This window comes from Brassica napus, chromosome C9, assembly GCF_020379485.1.
Source record: "Brassica napus cultivar Da-Ae chromosome C9, Da-Ae, whole genome shotgun sequence".
NCBI classification, from domain to species: domain Eukaryota; kingdom Viridiplantae; phylum Streptophyta; class Magnoliopsida; order Brassicales; family Brassicaceae; genus Brassica; species Brassica napus.
The window spans coordinates 64,898,386-64,914,626 of record NC_063452.1 but is presented as its reverse complement, the minus strand read 5'-3'; the positions used below and the strand labels follow the sequence as shown (position 1 = coordinate 64,914,626).

The window sequence follows — 16,241 nt, the reverse complement described above, 5'->3', positions numbered from 1 at the left end:
ATTCAGTAAAACTTCATATGCTCCCTAAATTAGGGGACAAACTACAATAAAATCACTATTCTAGAGAGACGGAGATAAAAAGTGTTTCAAACCTCTCATACCATCATCATATGTTAGTTCATGATACAATTATGCATTAAAAAAAATATTTTTAAATTTTTTTCAAAATCTATGTGTTAACCCCTATAAAATATTCAATTTTTCAGTAAATTGTTAATATAATGAAGCCTATAATCTTTAGTGTTGTTTTAAAAATCTAAAAACATTCTACATTTGAATTAATGTATTCTAAACTATCATTCATGGCACATGGGCATCGTTCTATTTTTTATATCAATTAACTTCGTAAAACTTCATATGCTCGCTAAATTAGTGGACAAACCAAAGTAAAATCGTTATTCTAGAGAGACGGAGATGACAAAGGTTCAAAACCTCTCTGACCATCATCATATGTTAGTTCATGATAAAAATATACATTAAAACAATATTGTCATATTTTTTGAATTTTTCTCAAAATCTATGTGTTAACTCCTACAAAAAATTTCAATTTTTTGGTAAATAGTCAATATATTGAAGCCTATAATCTTTAGTGTTGTTTTAAAATTTCTAACCACATTCTACATTTGTATTAATGTATTCTCAACTCTCATTCACGGTACATGATCATCATTCTATTTTTTATCTATTAATTTAGTAAAATTTCATATGCATCTAAATCTAGGGACAAACTCCAATAAAATCGCTTTTCTAGAGAAACAAAATCAACAAACGTTTCAAACCTCTTTGACCATCATCATATGTTAGTTCATAATACAAATATGCATTAAAAAAATATTGCCATATTTTTGAGTTTTTTTTTCAAAATCTATGTGTTAACCCCTACAAAATATTCAGTTTTTTGGTAAATGGTTAATATAATTAAGCCTATAATCTTTAGTGTTATTTTAAAATTTCTAACCACATTCTACATTTGTGTTAATGTAATCTAAATTATCTTTCATAGTACATGCGCATCGTTCTTTTTTTATCAATTAATTTAGTAAAACTTCACATGCTCCCTATATTAGTGGACAAACCCCAATAAAATCTATTTTCTAGAGAAATAGAGACAACAAAGGTTTCAAACCTCTTTGACCATCATCATATGTTAGTTCATGATAAAAATATGCATTAAAACAATATTGCCATATTTTTGAGTTTTTTTTAAAATCTATGTGTTAACCCCTACAAAATATTCAATTTTTGGAAAATGGTTAATATATTGAAGCCTATAATCTTTAGTGTTGTTTTAAAATTTCTAACCACATTCTAGATTTGTATTAATTTAATCTAAATTCTCTTTCAAGGTTTAATCTAAATTCTCTTTCAAGGTACATGAGCATCGTTCTTTTTTTTATCAAGTAATTTAGTAAAACTTCATATGCTCCCTATATTAGTGGACAAACTCCAATAAAATTGCTTTTCTAGAGAAATAGAGACAACAAAGGTTTCAAATCTCTTTGACCATCATCATATGTTAGTTCATGATACAAATATGCATTAAAACAATATTATCATATTTTTGAGTTTTTTTCAAAAGCTATGTGTTAACCCCTACAAAATATTCAGCTTTTTGGTAAATGGTTAATATGTTGAAGCCTATAATCTTTAGTGTTGTTTTAAAATTTCTAACCACATTCTATATTTGTATTAATGTATTCTAAACTCTATTTCACGGTACATGATCATCTTTCTATTTTTTATCTATTAATTTAGTAAAATTTCACATGCATCTAAATCTGAGGACAAACTCCAATAAAATCGCTTTTCTAGAGAAACAGAATCAACAAAGGTTTCAAATCTTATTGACCATCATCATATGTGAGTTCATGATACAAATATGCATTAAAACGATATTGCCTTAGTTTTGAGTTTTTTTCAAAATTTATGTGTTAACCCCTACAAAATATTCAGTTTTTTGGTAAATGGTTAATATACTGAAGCCTATAATCTTTAGTGTTGTTTTAAAATTTCTAACCACATTCTACATTTGTATTACTGTAATCTAAATTCTCTTTCATAGTACATGAGCATCGTTCTTTTTTTTATCAATTAATTTAGTAAAACTTCATATGCTCCCTATATTAGTGGACAAACCCCAATAAATCACTTTTCTAGAGAAATATAGACAACAAAGGTTTCAAACCTCTTTGACCATCATCATATTTTAGTTCATCATACAACTATGCATTAAAACAATATTGTTATATATTTTGAATTTTTCTCAAAATCTAAGTGTTAACCCCTACAAAATTTCAGGTTTTCAGTAAATTGTTAAAATACCGAAGCCCATAATCTTTAGTATTGTTTTAAAATTTCTAACTACATTCTACATTTGTATTATTGTATTCTTAACACTTTTTGATGGTACGTGGGCATCATTCTATTTTTTATCATTTAATTTAGTAAAACTTCATATGCTCCATAAACTAAAGGATAAATTACAATAAAATCGCTATTCTGGAGAAACGAAGATAAAAAAGGTTCCAAACATCTCATACCATCATCATATGCTAGTTCATGATACAATTATGCATTAAAAAAATATTTTTATATTTTTGAATTTTTCTCAAAATCTATGTGTTAACCCAACAAAATATTCAGTTTTTCTGTAAATTGTTAATATACTGAAGCCCATAATCTTTAGTGTTGTTTTAAAATTTCTAATGACATTCTACATTTGTTCTATTGTATTCTAAACTATTTTTCATGGTACATGGGTATCGTTCTATTTTTTATCAATTAATTTAGTAAAATTTCATTTGCTCCTTAAATTAGGGGATAAACTACAATAAAATCGCGATTCTAGAGAAACAGAGATAAAAAAAAGGTTTCAAACCTTTCATACCATCATCATATGCTAGGTCATGATACAATTATGCATTAAAAAAACATTGTTATATTTTTTTAAATTTTCTCAAAATATATGTGTTAACCCCTATAAAATATTCAGTTTTTCAGTAAATTGTTAATATAATGAAGCCTATAATCTTTAGTGTTGTTATAAAATTTCTAACCACATTCTATATTCGTATTATTGTATTCTAAACTATCATTCATGGCACATGGGCATCGTTCTATTTGTTTTATCAATTAAGTTCGTAAAACTTCATATGCTCCGTAAATTAGTGGACAAACCACAATAAAATCGTTATTCTAGAGAGACGGAGATGACAAAGGTTCAAAACCTCTCTGGCCATCATCATATGTTAGTTCATGATAAAAATGCACTAAAACAATATTGTCATATTCTTTGAATTTTTCTCAAAATCTAAGTGTTAACCCATACAAAATATTCAGTTTTTTCGGTAAATTGTTAATATACTGAAGCCCATAATCTTTAGTGTTGTTTTAAAATTTCTAACTACATTCTACATTTGTACTATTGTATTCTAAACTCTCTTTCAAGGTACCTGATCATCGTTCTATTTTTTATCTATTAATTTAGAAAAATTTCATATGCATCTAAATCAGTGAAAAACTCCAATAAAATCGCTTTTCAATAGAAACAGAATCAAGAAAGGTTTTAAACCTCTTTGACCATCATCATATGTTAGTTCATGATACAAATATGCATTAAAACAATATTGTCATATTTTTGAGTTTTTTTCAAAATCTATGTGTTAACTCCTACAAAATATTCAATTTTTTTGGCAAATGGTTAATATACCGAAGCCTATAATCTTTAGTGTTGTTTTAAAATTTCTAACCACATTCTACATTTGTATTAATGTAACCTAAACTCTCTTTAATGTACATGAGCATCGTTATTTTCTTTTATCAATTAATTTAGTAAAACTTCATATGCTCCCTAAATTAGTGGACAAACCCCAATAAAATCGCTTTTCTAGAGAAATAGAGACAACAAAGGTTTCAAACGTCTTTGACCATCATCAAATGTTAGTTCATCATACAACTATGCATTAAAACAATATTGTCATATTTTTGGAATTTTCTCAAAATATATGTGTTAACCCCTAAAAAATATTCATATTTTGTGTAAATTGTTAATATATTGAAGCCCATAATCTTTAGTATTGTTTTAAAATTTCTAACTACATTCCACATTTGTATTATTGTATCCTAAACTCTGTTTTATGGTACATGGGCATCGTTCTATTTTTTATCATTTAATTTAGTAAAACTTAATATGCTCCATAAATTAAAGGATAAATTACAATAAAATCGTTATTCTAGAGAAACGAGTATAAAAAAAGGTTCCAAACCTCTCATACCATCATCATATGCTAGTTCATGATTTAATTATGCATTAAAAAAATATTTTTACATTTTTAAATTTTTTTCAAACTCTATGTGTTAACCCCTACAAACTATTCAGTTTTTCTGTAAATTGTTAATATACTGAAGCCCATAATCTTTAGTGTTGTTTTAAAATTTCTAACGACATTCTACATTTTTACTATTGTATTCTAAACTATCTTTCAAGGTACATGGGTATCGTTCTATTTTATCAATTAATTTAGTAAGACTTCATATGCTCCCTAAATTAGGGGACAAACTACAATAAAATCGCTATTCTAGAGAGACGTAGATAAAAAAGTGTTTCAAACCTCTCATACCATCATCATATGCTAGTTCATGATACAATTATGCATTAAAAAAATATTGTTATATTTTTAAATTTTTCTCAAAATCTATGTGTTAACCCCTATAAAATATTCAGTTTTTTCAGTAAATTGTTAATATAATGAAGCCTATAATCTTTAGTGTTGTTTTAAAAATCTAAAAACATTCTACATTTGAATTAATGTATTCTAAACTATCATTCATGGCACATGGGCATCGTTCTATTTGTTTTATCAATTAACTTCGTAAAACTTCATATGCTCCCTAAATTAGTGGACAAATCACAGTAAAATCGCTATTCTAGAGAGACGGAGATGACAAAGGTTCAAATCCTCTTTGCCATCATCATATGTTAGTTCATGATAAAAATATACATTAAAACAATATTGTCATATTTTTAAATTTTCTTCAAAATCTATGTGTTAACCCCTACAAAATATTCATTCTTTTGGTAAATAGTTAATATATTGAAGCTTATAATCTTTAGTGTTGTTTTAAAATTTATAACCACATTCTACATTTGTACTATTGTATTCTAAACTATCTTTCATGGCATATGGGTATCGTTCTATTTTTTTATCAATTAATTTAGTAAAACTTCATATGCTCCCTAAATCAGGGGACAAACTACATTAAAATCGCTATTCTAGAGAAACAGAGATAAAAAAAAGGTTTCAAACCTCTCATAGCATCATCATATGCTAGTTCATAATACAATTATGCATTAAAAAAATATTTTTATATTTTTAAGTTTTTCTCAAATCTATGTGTTAACCCCTATAAAATATTCAGTTTTTCAGTAAATTATTATTATAATGAAGCCTATAATCTTTTCTGTTGTTTTAAAATTTATAAAAACATTATACATTTGTATTAATGTATTCTAAACAATCATTCATGGCATATGGGCATCGTTCTATTTTTTTATCAATTAACTTCGTAAAACTTCATATGCTCCCTAAATTAATGGACAAACCAAAGTAAAATCGCTATTCTAGAGAGACGGAGATGACAAAGGTTCAAACCCTCTCTGACCATCATCATATGTTAGTTCATGATAAAAATATACATTAAAACAATATTTTCATATTTTTTGATTTTTTCTCAAAATCTATGTGTTAACCCCTACAAAATATTCATTTTTTTGGTAAATAGTTAATATATTGAAGCCTATAATCTTTAGTGTTGTTTTAAAATTTTTAACCACATTCTACATTTGTATTAATGTATTCTAAACTCTCTTTCACGGTACATGATCATCGTTCTACTTTTTATCTATTAATTTAGTAAAATTTCATATGCTTCTAAATCTGTGGACAAACTCCAATAAAATCGCTTTTCTAGAGAAACAGAATTAACAAAGGTTTCAAACCTCTTTTACCATCATCATATATTAGTTCATGATACAAATATGCATTAAAACAATATTGCCATATTTTGAGTTTTTTTTTCAAAATCTATATGTTAACCCCTACAAAATATTCAGTTTTTTGGTAAATGGTTAATATACTGAAGCCTATAATCTTTAGTATTGTTTTAAAATTTCTAACCACATTCTACATTTGTATTAATGTAATCTAAATTCTCTTTCATAGTACATGAGCATCGTTCTTTTTTTTATCAATTAATTTAGTAAAACTTCAAATGCTCCCTATATTAGTGGACAAACCCCAATAAAATCTCTTTTTTAGAGATATAGAGACAACAAAGGTTTCAAACCTCTTTGATCATCATCGTATGTTAGTTGATGATAAAAATATGCATTAAAACAATATTGCCCTATTTTTGAGTTTTTTTCAAAATCTATGTGTTAACCCCTACAAAATATTCAGTTTTTGGTAAATGGTTAATATACTGAAGCTTATAATCTTTAGTGTTGTTTTAAAAATTTTAACCACATTCTACATTTGTATTAATTTAATCTAAATTCTCTTTCATCGTACATGAGTATCGTTCTTTTTTTATCAATTAATTTAGTAAAACTTCATATGCTCCCTATATTAGTGGACAAACCCCAATAAAATCGTTTTTCTAGAGAAATAGAGAAAACAAAGGTTTCAAACCTCTTTGACCATCATCATATGTTAGTTCATGATACAAATATGCATTAAAACAATATTGTCATATTTTTGAGTTTTTTTCAAAAGCTATGTGTTAACCCCTACAAAATATTCAGCTTTTTGGTAAATGGTTAATATGCTGAAGCCTATAATCTTTAATGTTGTTTTAAAAATTCTAACCACATTCTACATTTATATTAATGTAATCTAAAATATCTTTCATGGTACATGAGCATCCTTCTTTTTTTTATCAATTAATTTAGTAAAACTTCATATGCTCCCTATATTAGTGGACAAACCCCACTAAAATCGCTTTTCTAGAGAAATAGAGACAACAAAAGTTTCAAACCTCTTTGACCATCATCATATGTTAGTTCATGATAAAAAATATGCATTAACAAAGGTTATATAAACTCCAATAAAATCGCTTTTCTAGAGAAACAGAATCAACAAAGGTTTCAAATCTCATTGACCATCATCATATGTGAGTTCATGATACAAATATGCATTAAAACGATATTGCCTTAGTTTTGAGTTTTTTTCAAAATTTATGTGTTAACCCCTACAAAATATTCAGTTTTTTGGTAAATGGTTAATATACTGAAGCCTATAATCTTTAGTGTTGTTTTAAAATTTCTAACCACATTCTACATTTGTATTAATGTAATCTAAATCGTCTTTCATGGTACATGAACATCGTCTATTTTTTTTATCAATTAATTTAGTAAAACTTCATATGCTCCCTATATTAGTAGACAAACCCCAATAAAATCGCTTTTCTAGAGAAATAGAGACAACAAAGGTTTCAAACCTCTTTGACCATCATCATGTGTTAGTTCATGATACAAATATGCATTAAAACAATATTGTCATATTTTTGAGTTTTTTTCAAAATCTATATGTTATCCCCTACAAAATATTCAGCTTTTTCGTAAATGATTAATATACTGAAGCCTATAATCTTTAGTGTTGTTTTAAAATTTCTAACCATATTTTACATTTGTATTAATTTAAACTAAATTCTCTTTCATGGTACATGAGCATCGTTCTTGTTTTTTATCATTTAATTTGGTAAATCTTCATATGCTCCTTATATTAGTGGACAAACCCCAATAAAATCGCTTTTCTAGATAAATAGAGACAACAAAGGTTTCAAACCTCTTTGACCATCATCATATGTTAGTTCATTATACAAATATGCATTAAAACAATATTGTCATATTTTTGAGTTTTTTTCAAAATCTATGTGTTAACCCCTACAAAATATTCAGTTTTTTGGTAAATGGTTAATATGCTGAAGCCTATAATCTTTAATGTTGTTTTAAAAATTCTAACCACATTCTACATTTGTATTAATGTAATCTAAAATATCTTTCATGGTACATGAGCATCCTTCTTTTTTTTAATCAATTAATTTAGTAAAACTTCATATGCTCCCTAAATTAGTGGACAAACCCCAATAAAATCGATTTTCTAGAGAAATAGAGACAACAAAGGTTTCAAACGTCTTTGACCATCATCATATGTTAGTTCATCATACAACTATGTATTAAAACAATATTGTCATATTTGTTGAATTTTTTTCAAAATCTATGTGTGTTCTACAAAATATTCAGTTTTTAAGTAAATCGTTAATATATTGAAGCCTATAATCTTTAGTGTTGTTTTAAAATTTCTAACTTCATTCTACATTTGTATTAATGTATTATAAACTCTCTTTCATGGTATATGTGCATCGTTCTATTTTTTATCAATTAATTTAGTAAAACTTCATATGCTCCCTAAATTAAGGAATAAACTAAAATAAAATAGCTATTCTAGAAAACGAAGATAAAAAAGGTTCCAAACTTCTCATATCATCATCATATGCTAGTTCATGATACAATTATGCAATAAAAATATTGTTATATTTTTTTAAAAATTCTCAAAATGTATATGTTAACCCCTACAAAATATTCAGTTTTTTGGTAAATAGTTACTGAAGCCTATAATCTTTAGTGTTTTTTAAAAAATTTCTAATCATGTTCTACATTTTTATTAATGTATTCAAAACTATCCTTCATGGTACATGGGCGTCGTTCTATTTTTTATCAATTAATTTAGTAAAATTTCATATGTTCCATAAGTTAGTAGACAAACCACAATAAAATCGCTATTGTAGAGAAACGGAGACAGCAAAGGTTTCAAACCTCTCTGACCATTATCATATGTTAGTTAATGATACAACTATGCATTAAAACAATATTGTCATTTTTGAATTTTTTTCAAAATCTATGTGATAACCCCTGCAAAATATTCAGTTTTTCGGTAAATGCTCTATATACTGAAGCTTATAATCTTTAGTATTGTTTTAAAATTTCTAACCTTATTCTACATTTTTATTAATGTATTCAAAACTTTTTTCATAGTACATGGATATCGTTTTATTTTTTTATCAATTAATTTAATAAAATTTTATCTTTTTTGTGAAACAGCTTTCATTAATAGAAATTAACCTTGGTACATTAAAGATAGAGCATGTTTGGCCATAGAGTCAGTTCTAACATTAGCTGTTCTAGGAATATATTTAAACTGAATAACATTAAAGAGAGGAATAAGGATATGAAAGATTTGTTTAGTTTATTTTCTTCTCTTGCAAGAAAACATCTACCAAGCAGATCGCAACATGTACAGTTTTTTTTAACAAAACTCGAAACCGTGTCACGGAACGTTCACATTAATGTAATAGTTCTTTTTTAAAAAAAAAAACTCGAAACCGTGTCGTAGACGTTCACAGTCATGTTGTTTGTTTATTTCATAACATTACATAAATTTGGGCTCACTCGCTACGTCAGCTTATCTGGATGTGGGTACTTAGAGCGAGCCCTCAAAAACGTCACTCGCCAGTATGAATCATCATGTATCACTTGTGTGTGTTTCAAGTCTATTTCTTGCTAAATCATCTTATTAGTCGATTAAATCAAATGTTTATAATTTTAAGTCTACATAATGAATTAGAGTGGAAAAATGTCAACGAGTTTACATGTGAACCCCAAACAGAAAACCAAAAAAATACAAAACTAAACGTCAAATAACTAAGTAACGTTATTAGAAGGAGACCACAATTTGCATGTGAAATGGACATAAAGGAGACAGTACGCATTTCGAAGCTACCCTAAACTATTTAAAATATTCCATCTTTCATTAATATCCCATCATATCGTATTTTGAATTAATATAGTCTCATTCCTAATTATGATAGATATTACGAGTCATCAAAATTATGATCGTTTCGTTGAGCTATTTGTCTTTTGGTTATCTTGTGATTAGCAAATATTGAATTCACACGATGTACTTGTGTGTTCTGATCTTCTGGATGTGTGCATTTATTTACACGTCCTCCGATTTCTAAAACTTGAAGTTCTAGGAATTTTTTTTATTTTAAACTAGACGACATTTTGTGCACAAAAAAAAAACTAGACGACATTTTAATTCTTAATGTTATATTTAATAAATTTGTATTTTATATGACATTTATATTTAACAACTTATTTTGTTATTAGTTAATTATTAGTTAAATAAATAATTAATGATGTTTTGTTAAACAATATAAAAAAAATTAATATTTTTTATCCGATGTACATAATTCTAAAACGTTATCATAAACATTAGGTGTAACACAACCTCTTTCTCTCTCTCGAGCATTTGATTCTTCTCAGCCTGTATGGTTGGACTTTAGGCGTGTATTCTTCCATACATTAAGTCTCAAGTATTGTCTGGGGTTGTGGTCTGGTGCAGCACCAACCAAGCTAATGTTCTCTGTGGAACAAACACAAAGGCATGTGGGCTGTTGCTGATCAGGTCACTAGTCTTTATTAGAATAGATATATATTTTTTTAATGTTGAGGTTAGATTCGAGTTTATTATGGACTTCTAATTTAAAATCAATTGATGATAGTTGAATTGGTTCTAACTTTTTATATATTATTTAATGTCCTTTCGAATTTTCACGTGGGATAAGTTATCCCTAATAGCTCCTCTATAATAGTAGAGGAATTTTATTAGGTTTTCAATTCATGGTTTATATTGTTGGTTTTATTTCTGTAACTCTTGGTGTCATTATTGGAATCCAAATTCTCCCGAAAGCACTTTTTTGAGCAAAATTACTAGTTCCAACCAGGACGAGTTAGTCTGGTGGTGTACGGCTTGCGGCTGCAAGTACGACCCCTGGATTCGATTCGCACTGGCCACCAGGGAATTTACATGCGGACTTGCTCTGGCGTCCGAGACCGAAGACCGAAGACCGTTGTCTGGCCATGACCCAACCTCGGGTGTGCGTCCGCGCCGCTAAAAGGTTCGGTCTCTAGTCTGGACCACCACGGTGGGGCCAGGACACTCGGTTATCAAAAAAATATATATATATATATATATATATATTAGCTGGATGAGCTTTGGTAACCCCGAAATTGCCAACGGCCCAATAGTAACGGTAAAGTTCAATTTCCACCAATTCCTCTAACAACAACAAGATAAAAGAAACTCTTGCATAAGAAAACACTTTACTTTCACATCATACTACTTTGAACTCGGGTAATATTCTAAAGCCTTTGGTATGGGCTGCGTTTGAAACACCGAGGCCCACATCATACATTCCCAAAATTACCAAAACCCTTTTATATAATTCAAGCGCTGCTTTAACGTTCATTCACCATAATCTAGTAAGCCGCCGCCATCGCGACCTCTCCCTCTCTTTTTAATAGGGAGCAACTCTTTTGTGTAGCTCTGTCTCTCCTATCTCATTACAACTGCTCTTTCTTTCTCTGTATGTTTTTTTTCGTTTTTTTTTTTGCAATACTTCCTGATGAGGATAACATATCTAAAGCTATGGATCTGATTTTTCAGATTCATATGATGCTATATTGTCATAGTTACTCTGATGGGAAATTATTTGTTTTCTTTTTCTTGTGAAACATTGAATCTCTGATATAGTTAGGTTGATATTCAAAATATAGGGCAACCTTTTGCCGAGGAGATTATGAAATTGAATCTATTGATCTACCTCTTTTTCCCTGTTGCCAATATAGTTTCATATGCATTATTACATAAGCTTGCTTTATAGTTTAAGACCAATTCCTACAAGTCTTAAGCTTTTATGTTTTTGCTACAGAACAAAATAATTTTTTTTAGTATTGTTTTGAAAACAAGAGGCAACTTTTTGCCGATTGAATCGAATATCGATCTCTCTCTTTTTCCCAGTTGCCTAAATCATGTTATGGCCGCCTGAGAGGAATTCGCTGATTGGTTATGTAATTTCAAATTATCCAATATTTTCCTCTTTGCTGCTACATTTTGTTTTGCTCCAATTACTCAATCTACTATTCATTGTGAATTCATAAATTTTTCTACTCTGATACAAGATAAAACGTTTCCTGATAACTTTACGATTTTGAGATTGAGCACATGACGAGACCACTACTTTGGGTTCATAGGCATAAGTTCATCTAGTTAAGAACATGATCAAGAGGAACTGATTAAGGGCCCAATACTTGTAGTACATAACAAAACTCTATCATTTGTTAAAAATACAGATTGCTTCTCTTCATCTTTGGCTGGCCATAATATCCATACCCTAGATCCGGTTGGATCTTACCTAAATATTTGAAAGGGACTATTTTTCAAAAAAAACTGAATCCGACTGAAAATGGACTAGGGAATAACCTCTCTATAGGTTAATAATGTTGTAACTTTAGAATTTTATTAATTTATAGAGATATTAATTTTAAAAAAATATCTTATTTAAATTTTTTATTTTAAAATATATTTATTCTAAGATAAAAAAATATATTTGATTTTAATGCATAGATATTAATTGTTATTTTTTTGAAATTTGGCATTTATATTAATTTTATTATAGTATATGGTGTATATAATATATATTGCATAGAATTTAAATGTGGTTTTGATATAATATTATTAAATCTTATTAAAAATATATTAAGTGTTAAGAAAATGTAAAGATAATTTCAATATGGATATAAAAACAATATAATAATATATTCTAATTTATATAAAATATATATACATATAAATTATTAATTTATAATTTTAATGGGACCATATATTTACATAGAAATTTTTTTTTAAAATATCATTTTATTATTTAATCGATTTGTGTCCAATTTTGAACTGGTCCAAATTGAGACCGCTGAAATTTATTAATTTATAAAGATTATTAATTTATCCAGTAATAATTTATATAGGTTCTACTGTAGATAGTCAAACATATAATATTATTTTAAAATTATATTTATAATAGTATTAATAACTAAATTAAAATTATAAACCAAATATATTAACTATTTTAGATATTTATAAATAAAATATATGTTTTCGATCAGAATAGTTTTATGGCTATTTTTGATAAAAAAAATAACCAATTTGAACTAGATAAATCGAGTATTTCTTAGATTTTTAAGTTATTTTATATAAGTTTAAGTTTGGATATAAAATACGTAAGTTGAATCGATTAGTCTGGTTACTTCGGATTAAATCCGAATCTACCCGGATTTGGGAGGATCCAACTCGAATCTATCCTAGTTTTTTGTAATATCCAAATGAGACCATTTTTTTAAATCCGAAAAAATTGATATCCGAATGGACAGTATCCATACCGGAAGGAGTATCCGAATGCCAAGTTTTTCCATCGATTCCCACGGCGGCACGTAAATTTTGCTGGCGAGTTAATTTTTTTCTGATACATGATAAAAGGTTTCCTTATAACTTGACGTTTTTTATATTGACCACATAGAAAGACCACATTAGGTCCATAGGCATAAGTTTACGTACTTAAAAACACTATCAGGATATGTGATCTCATTTGGGTCGAAAAATTCCCAATGAAAAAAAAATTAAAATCTCCAGTGAAAGGGCAAATAATAGAACTCTGTGCAATTTTTAAACTATAAACTTTTAATTTTGATACCATCAGTTTCCTTTTGTATTTACAAATTTTTAAAATACTATTTACTTTTATTTTCTGATATTTAAACTATAAACTTTCCTTCTTATTTTATGCAACTTAATTTGATAAATTTATTTTAACCAAAAATAGATATTTTCCAATATTATAATTTTAAATATATATATTTATTCATTATTAATTCCAAATTTAAAATAAAAAATTAGTTATTTATGTTAAATTTTATGTTTAATTAAATTAAAAGTTAAATTAAAATATTGCTAAGCAAATAACAAATCTAAATATTAACAAATTGTTATTTTTAAATGTAATTTAGTTTTAAATTTTATTTTATGTGCATAGCACCGAAAACACCTTATAATATATAAGCACATTTTGAATTTGTGAATAGTAAAAAAAAACAGAAAAATGGGCACATGTATTTTCCGGTGTTTTGATATATAATCACATTTTGAATTTGTAAACAGTAGAGAAGATTTTTTTTTTGGTCATTGAAATAACTTCTAAAAGTTTGGTCTCCAAAGCTCAATGATCTTAAGGAAACAAAGAGAAGACAGACAAGGATAAAGGACACACACCATTAAGTGCTTAAGCGAAAAAAAACCTACAAAGGAAAAAGAGTTTTTGAGATATAAATGGCTTCATACTCGATTAGGTGAAGCCAGTGCAGAGTATGTAGATGGAGAGGAGACATCATCAGCACGAATGATATCAGTAAGCCAACTTGGACCTCCACAAACTAATAGGATTGAACCCTTCCATCCTTAGTGACACTAACAGCGATCTCAATTACTACTCTGTTTGCAGCCACATTCACTACTTCATCACAGAAGTGTTGGAAGCAGTTCAGTGCTTGGCAAGTTCGCTCAATAGTATTGGACAGCCCAGAAAACCAATGCAGATTGTTCAGGACAGACAACAGAACCGTTTACCATGCAGTTCCACGCAGACCAATAGGGGCTATGGTAAATATAAATTTCCAAAGAAAATAAGCACATAAGTAGATGAAATTGAAAGGAACGCCAAATAGAAAAAGGCATTGTTGTGTCTTTTGTGAAAAGAAAACACTGTCACTCTTCCGCTCCGGCATAAGTCCAACCAGGCACCTGACCGTTGAACTTCCAATCCAGAACGCAACCAGATCCCGTTGCAAAACACATACATCAAAAAAGAATCACTGAAGGAGGTTGAGTTTACAAAACAACCACAAATAATACCACCGAACTCCTTGAACAGCTATCACCACCACCACTGCTTCTTTATAAAAAGTGCAGCTCCAATACAGTAAAAACAAACTGGAAGAGTGAACAGGAGCCACCAAAACCTTTAAAAGACAGCCTCAGAAACACACTGAAGAACAATCTGTCATAACTGCCGATGAGATTTTAGAAAATCAGAGAACTAAGCGACAAAAAATAAAACCAAACTGATGAAAAAGTTAAAAGAGAAAAGAGATCTCCCCTGGCATAAGCGACAAGCGCCACCGGGGGGAAAAACGAGCATCAGATCAGAGGGGTTTGGGTGTGACGGCTAGCAAACAGTAGAGAGATTAGAGCAGCTTTTTAGTTTTTTCCACTTCTATTTTTCCACTTCTATTTTTCCTATTTTTAATATATAAAGCGGATAGTTGTTTTTAAAAAATGACAGTAAGAAGATTAGAGCAGATATTGTAACTTGGAAATGGGAATATTATAACTTTGTTCTCACGTAAAATATTGTTCACAGCAAATATCAGACATAATTCAGTTACAAAAAAAAATATCAGACATAATTAATTAAGAAGAAAATCGCAAGAATAATATGATGAAGTTTTGGAATAAAAGAAGATTATGCGTTGCGGATTACGTTAGCCTTGAAAAACAAGGCTAAGACATATACAAGGCTAACCTGCAATGCATTAATCTTCTTTTATTACATACCAAAGATAAACATTTCCAAGTTAAACGTATTGTAATCTGAACCAAAAAGATGTTTTGGAACTTTTATACACAATAATATCATAGAATATACTAGGAATGTATCTTGTTGTAACTCGTGAGCTGGTAACACAAAAAAAAAACTCGTGAGCTGGTAACACAAACACAACATGGCGGTATTCCGTATTCAAATAACTGAACGAAGATGTCGGTAAGGAAAAATAACCAATAAGCATTGCTTTGTTAATGGGTGAATAATAAAAAAAATTGAGGAGCCAGCTGATTTGCCAAGTAATCAATCATTTTGACATTGTATTGGTTTGTCATTTAGTAATATTTCAAACCAAAAAGTAATTTTTTTTTTTAAAACAATCATTGTATAAAAAAGCAGTCCACTGTAAATTGAGAAGAAGCCAAGTTGGAAATGAAAATACTGGCGACTCCGTTGGTTTGTGAAAACAAACAAAATCATGGTTTTGAAGGACCTTTCAAGTTGTATTTATTTTTAGGACCAAATGATAGACAATAAAGGAAAGAGAGAGTTAAAGCAGTGTATTTAATTTCTCATTGAAATATCTGTACACGTAATTTAAAAAAAAAATACTTTATGGGCAAGCAAAAAGAAAACACTCTTAGTATTCTATTATTCCCCAACTACTATATATATAAAAGGCACACCAT

General features: G+C 28.4%; 1 non-coding gene across 1 annotated transcript; it reads left to right on the top strand.

Moving 5' to 3' along the window:
- The first annotated feature begins 11,869 nt into the window (after positions 1-11,869).
- Positions 11,870-12,015, top strand: LOC125593781. The gene has a single exon (XR_007329672.1). It is a non-coding gene; the product is annotated as a small nucleolar RNA snoR144 (small nucleolar RNA).
- Positions 12,016-16,241: the final 4,226 nt, after the last annotated feature.